Source organism: Mastigoproctus giganteus, chromosome 1, assembly GCF_048544385.1.
Source record: "Mastigoproctus giganteus isolate SK-2022 chromosome 1, ASM4854438v1, whole genome shotgun sequence".
Classification (NCBI taxonomy): Eukaryota; Metazoa; Arthropoda; class Arachnida; order Uropygi; family Thelyphonidae; genus Mastigoproctus; species Mastigoproctus giganteus.
The window spans coordinates 181,921,428-181,927,912 of NC_143575.1; positions in this window are offsets into that span (position 1 = coordinate 181,921,428).

Genomic DNA, 6,485 nt, shown 5'->3' on the forward strand with positions numbered 1-6,485 from the left:
AAACCGACCTGGCGAAAAAAGAGGCAAGGTCAAGGCCACTAACCAGTACTGGCCAAGGAATGCTCTAATTTTTATTATTTTTTAAGCGTTTTGTCGAAGCGTGAAAGACAAAGCTAACTAATAGAAAGAAACGGAGTTAAGAATCAAATTAGAACCGCAAAGTGCTTTTTGTACTGATTTTTATCTTAAAATTATTCACTGTGCTGTCAATCGGACAGCCAAATAAAAGATTATTATAAATAATAAAATATATTTATTCGCCAAAAAACAAGTTTGACAAAAGCAATTTCTTTTTAGTAGTAGTAAGGCCAAATGATGCAAGAACGTGGAACTTGTTTTGAATCAGAAAAACTAATAAAGAATTGATACGAGAGCCCAAACTATATTTTATGAAAAAGGATTCATTCTAAGTTTTTTTTTAATCAAAAGTTGCAATAACAACAGTCCTATCTCTCGAACAACAGCAACAAACACTGTTATCGAGTCTCTCCTTTTTATAACAAAAAGGAGAGACTTGTTATTGCTTGAAACACTTATCCACCATTTGCCTCTAGCTTTGCGTGAGCACTAATAAGTCACATTATTCTCTCTCTCTCTCTCATTCTGCTCCAATGTTCTCTCGGAACGTACAGTTGGAAGCGCAAAGTAGTAACATTTGCCACGATCTAACGGCTTGTATCTTCTTTCTTCCCCCCTGCACGTGCTGCGCGGCAGATACGAGCCTTGTTGTGTCTCCAAGGAGACAAATACCACTTCCTGTACGAAAGGTAGCGACCGAGTCACGCTTCGCACAACCTAATGACTTTTATCACAAATGTCATTTCGGATTAAAAACACATAAAGGAGCAGCTAGTAGCGCGGCGAACAGGGGCCTTTTACGGCCGGTGGTTAACAAATGACCTATGAAAGAACGTGGTAGACAACGGCAGGAGATGCCGACGGACTTATGGTGCTTTTTGAAGAGCAGTAGCTGTCTATTCCTCAGTTGTATTACAGAAAAAAGAGGATTGAATTTACATTCGGAACTTGTCCATGTCACTCTAGGCTTAGTGATGATGCCTATAAACGGAGTAAGCTGGCTCAATGGATTTTCATTACAAAGGAGAATTCTTTCTAGGAGAAATACGTTAAAATCAGTTCCTTTTTATTTAAAATTGATCTCAGGGGAATGCGCAAATCTTCAGAAGCAGTAAAAACCGCGTACTTGAGAATTCTCTGTTATCTATTTGCAGTTTTACCCTGTAGAAGTACTTTCACTGCATGGCTTATACTTTACCATATGTTTAAGTTATCGCGTGGGGTTTAGAAGGTGGTATTGTATTTCGGTTGTATTGTAAAGATTTTTTTAATGAATTGTAATAAATGCGCCACTACTGGCACGTTAATGTGGAAATGTTGTTTAATGAGGAGAAAATTAATAAGCTCTATTAATGACACTAGTTTGTGCCATTTATCTATTGAACTTCACATCCCTCTCGGTGTTGAAGTTGTAAATGTCTTATTTGTGTGTTTTATCGTGTACATGTTGGTCAAGTGTGGATTTTTTTCTGTTGAAAACGCTCTTTTGGTGATTTTTTGCAAGTTATTTTTCAAGAGAAATGTTTAGACTTGTCTATGAAATGTGAGTTTAAAGGCAATGATAAATAAATACGCTGTAAGTTTAAATGAATTTCTGTTGAATATAATTAAATAAATTAATAAATAACCTGATATATAGCAAAAAAAGGTCTGATTTTACTTAAATTTAATTAATACCTCAGCAAATGTTTCCAACAGAGCCAAATATAAGTTTGTGCAAATATGCTCGTTGGAAACCGAGTTGTTACATGCGGACAGACAGACGGACAAGCCAAGCTCTTACTTGCATTTACAAATCCATCACCACTTGGATAATTCTGAAATTACAGGGGAATTGCCCCTTGTCCCTCATTTGGAGAGGTCTAAGTTCGAGTCCCTTTACGGATTGGAGGAATTCTTAAAATCTCTTCAATGGAGACGTAGTTCACTGACCTCACGCAGAGGAGTTAGGGTATCCCCCCAAGGGAGTTGTTGTTGAGGCGGGATGGGCGTTTCCATCCACACTTCGATGCATGTTGACCAGAGATGCACAATGGTATTCCCAATCACCTAAGTGAATAGGAAAGTAGCCAGTTACTTTCCTATGAAATTTCTTATTTTTCTAAGATTTGTAAGTCTTAGAAACTTTTTAAATGCTAAGATAGCTAAATATGAAGAAGATTTATTTATCAGGCAGGGATGGCTGGATTTCCACTACTGTTTTCAAAGACTTGTAATCAATGTCGTTCTGCTCTCTAATAAGCTAATAAATCTCTGATAATCACATTTCTCTAAAGACAATGTGTATATGCTATTTATTTAATATATAAGCTACTATTTATTGAAATATTCTCATCTCAGAGCTCCTGCACCTTTATTTCTTTGCTGGCACATTATTAAGCCTGAAAAAGAAATTTCAACAGAATCTCGAGACGTTGCCAAAGTACCACACATATTATTGAGTTGACAATATTGAATTGTATTTTTTTCAGTTAACTTTAGTTAAGTTTCAAACTACGTAGCACCATCCCCCTTCCTGCACTTTAGATGGAAGGATTTTAGCTCGTTTTATGGTCTAAAGTAGAAGAAATTGGTTTAAGAACAGTTTATAGAGCCAACATACCGACTCCTCACTGCCTGAGTTGTAATTGTAGTTGCCCTGGTGGTAATTTAAGTGACCGGATCGAACAAAGCATCCTTAGAACGCGTGGTATTCACAGTTTAAAAATACACTTTTGCCTTTGACATTAACAAACATCCTGTTAGTAGTTAGCTGGGAGCAGATCTGATGCATTTGCACTAACTTGTAAGCATAAGACATCTGACTTTAATTCGGATTTTAGTTGCCTTTATCATTTACATTCCCCACACCGGGTGGAAAAGACCTGAATTCGAATCCCATCGATGAAGTGAGGAATTTTTGTAGCCCTTTTTCACAACGTGGCTGAGTTAGTCGGTCTCAGGCCGACTAACTCGGGTTTTTCTTTCAGAAAACAGAAATTTGTCCTCAGATCACACGTAATTTACAGACAAAATGTGGAACAATGTGGCCTTATTTGCTGATGCTCCTAAAACCCTACAACGACAACCAACAAACAGGCAAATCGACCACAGCACACACGCAATTTATAGACGTAGGAGTACGGCCTAAGTGTCACTGAGGATGCTAAAACTCTACAACAACAATAAAAAAAGTTTGTGGCAGTCTGGGAATGCAATAAGTGGGGGAAAAAAAGGAACAATTCGAAATTTGTAGGTTAATCTTTGTGAGTCTCGAGGACCGATGTGTGCACCAACAATCATCCACGATATATGTTTGATGGAATTTTCAGCCACGAAGTGATAAATTCGGTTTCTGTATTAAAGCAGCTAAACATGCTTTCGTGTGTGTGTTCACAAAGGAAAAGATAAGTGTCACCAGGTGCGTGACACTAAGTAGATTAAGTAAGGAGCCCATTTAGGTCTCCTGTTTTGTTGCAGGTAAACTACCTGGACAACCACAGACGGCGTATCAATCGCTGTTAGCTTTGCACATGCCACACACGTAATACTGATTGCTCCTGTTGGCAATGACGATTAGCCTGGAGAGTTCTTTCGGCGTCGACACATTCCACGACAACGAGTACCTCCAGCGCGTCCGTTTAACGACAGCTGTTGCCAACAATAGCGGGCGTCGTCTATACTTTGCCGCCTCACGTGATAGGAATGAACGTCTGAAATGCTACGGTTCGACAAACGACCGTGATCGTTAGCCGCATTTAAGTGGTCAGCCGCACAGGTCAGCGCGGGGAGGTCACGCTTTGCTGAGAAAGTGACGAGGTCAAGCGACAGTTCCGTTCAGAAACAGTGCCCGGAATTAGCATTGCCGTTGATGATTAATCGGAAAATTCTTCAAACGGACTGCAATAATTAATCAAAGTGTTTACAGCTTCTCTAGTATTAATCTTAAGTGTCAACTCTTAAGGAACTTTGGTAATTACGTCTGTAACCCTTTCCATTTGTAAAGATGTTCGTAGCAGTTAATGGAAGCCTACATGCACGTGGAGCATTGAAGGAATTTCGACACTTTGGAAAACGATGTGAATTTCCAGTCGACATTGCTAACCTCAAACAATCGGTCACGAGAGAGAGAGAGAGAGAGAGAGAGAGAGAGAGAGAGAGAGAGAGAGAGAGAGAGAGAGAGAGAGAGAGAGAGAGAGAGAGATGTGTACGTTTCTTACAAATACCAAGAGTTCATTCTTCTGAACTCTTGTTTCAGCCATCACCTCGCTTGTCAAACTGCTGGACAGATCCATTTCGTTTATTACGATTTCTAACGATGTTCAACAGATATGAATAAATAAGTAATATCGGGAGTAAATCTTCAATAAAATAACTTGACCATATACACCGAATGGTCATTTTATTAGGTGAACCTACCTTTTTTATGAAATGGACTGCTCCTTCTGTTGCAGCATCCCTTGTTGAGAATAGGCAAGACGAATGATTTAAGGTGATTTGAGCTTGGAAGTAGTTGGAATCAGACGTACCAGTATGAGTATTTCGGAAACTGAAACCTTGCTGGAATTTTGATGTACGACTGCGTCTCTAGGGTGCTTCGAGATTGGTCCCACAATCAAATAATGTCCAGCCAACGGCGATCTTATGGTCTGAACAACTCGTTGGTGCGAGAAGCCAACGAAGGCTGACAAGACTTGTGCACGGAAAAAAGGCTGCAGATTAGTCAAATAACAACCCATTGCAACAGTGGTAAAGAAAGAAATACACACACTGGTCAAAAATATACGAACCTTTGAATTAAGACAATCCAAGAAGAAATGCAAATAGAAAACTGTGACGTGGATGATGATTTGTTGCCTTGTTGGGTATACAGAATGCACAGGCTGTTCGACTGCAGTAATCTGAAGCAAGAATGGAGAAAACGTCTGATCTGTCAGACTTTGATAAAGGTCTAAAGGAGCCACGATTCAAGAAACGAAAGATATAACTGGTTCTCAAAGCATCCATCTCAAAGATTTTTAATGACTGTAAAGTAAGCGGAATTGAAGGAATTGGACATTGGCAGTCGCCTGCCTATTCAGAAGCCACTTGTTTCAGGATAAAACAGAAAAATTCACTTGCAGTGGTGCAGAGAACATCGTGATTGGACAGTTGACAATGGAAGAAAGTCACGATAGAACTTGCTTGCCTTGTTAAGGCAACCCAAGCATCTGGAGGTGGTATCACGGTATGAGGAATATTTTATTGGCACGCGCTGGGTTCGTTGATACCGGTGGAGGGTCAAATGCCATCCAGGGAATTCCTCAATTTTGTATCAGATTTACTGCGCCCTGAAATATTACACGTTTATCTCGAAGGTGATGGCCACTTTATGGATGACAGTGCAACAGCGCATCGTACAACAATGGTTCGGAGAACATGACCTTCTCTGCCACCTTACATCCACTTGATCTTATTCTTATTGACAATGTGTGGAATATGCTGGAAAGAACTAAGAACTACTCGGAAACGAACTCCCCTTCAACTTTTTCGCATCTACGCGGTATTTTGCTGAAAGAATGGTTACAATTAAATCAAAATGCACTAAAACACCTTATAGAATCCATGCCGATCTGTACACTTGCTGTTATTCCAAATGAAGGCTGCCGATTCGATATTGAATAAAGGTTCGTACTTTATTTGGCCAGTGTGTGTATTTTAGAATGCACAACTCGTTCCGATGGGGTATCGCAGCCGACGACAGAACTCGGTTACACTGTGTCATCAGCAAAAAAGAAAGTACGATTACAGTGAGCTCACGAACCTGGGAATTGGACACACGTTGCCCAGTATGATTATTCCCTATTCGTGCTGTTTCACGCTGATGTGAGGAACAGAATATGGAGAAACACCAGGAGTCTACGGACCTATTCAGCCAGGTGCCTGCTGTGCAGGATGGCGTAGCAGTGGGACAGTGTGGAATATTTTTGTGATGCACTTTCATTCCCTTCATATCAATGAACAACATATGGATGCAATAGGGTATCTGGAAATTGTTTCCGACCTGTCGCATCCCTTCATGGTTGTAGTGTATTAATCTGCGAATGGGTTCTTTTAACAGGATAGTGCCACATGGTCAGAACTACACGGAGCTGGTTTCAGGCACATAAGAGTGAATTCTCTGGTGGCCAACCCAGTCACCAGGTCTCAGTCCAATTGAGCACCCGTGAGAGGAGGTGGAATGAACACTTCGGAGTAGACATCTGCAGCCATCTAATTTGCCACAATTGTGGGAAGTAGTCAAGTCATCATGGACCTTCATCTCACGCCACGAATCTTGACTGTTCTGAGGGCTAAAGACCCACTACTCGCTTATGAGGTAGGTGTACTTAATGAGGTGGCCACTTCGTATAAGTCACAGAAGGTTAAGTTATATTAAGAAATATTTC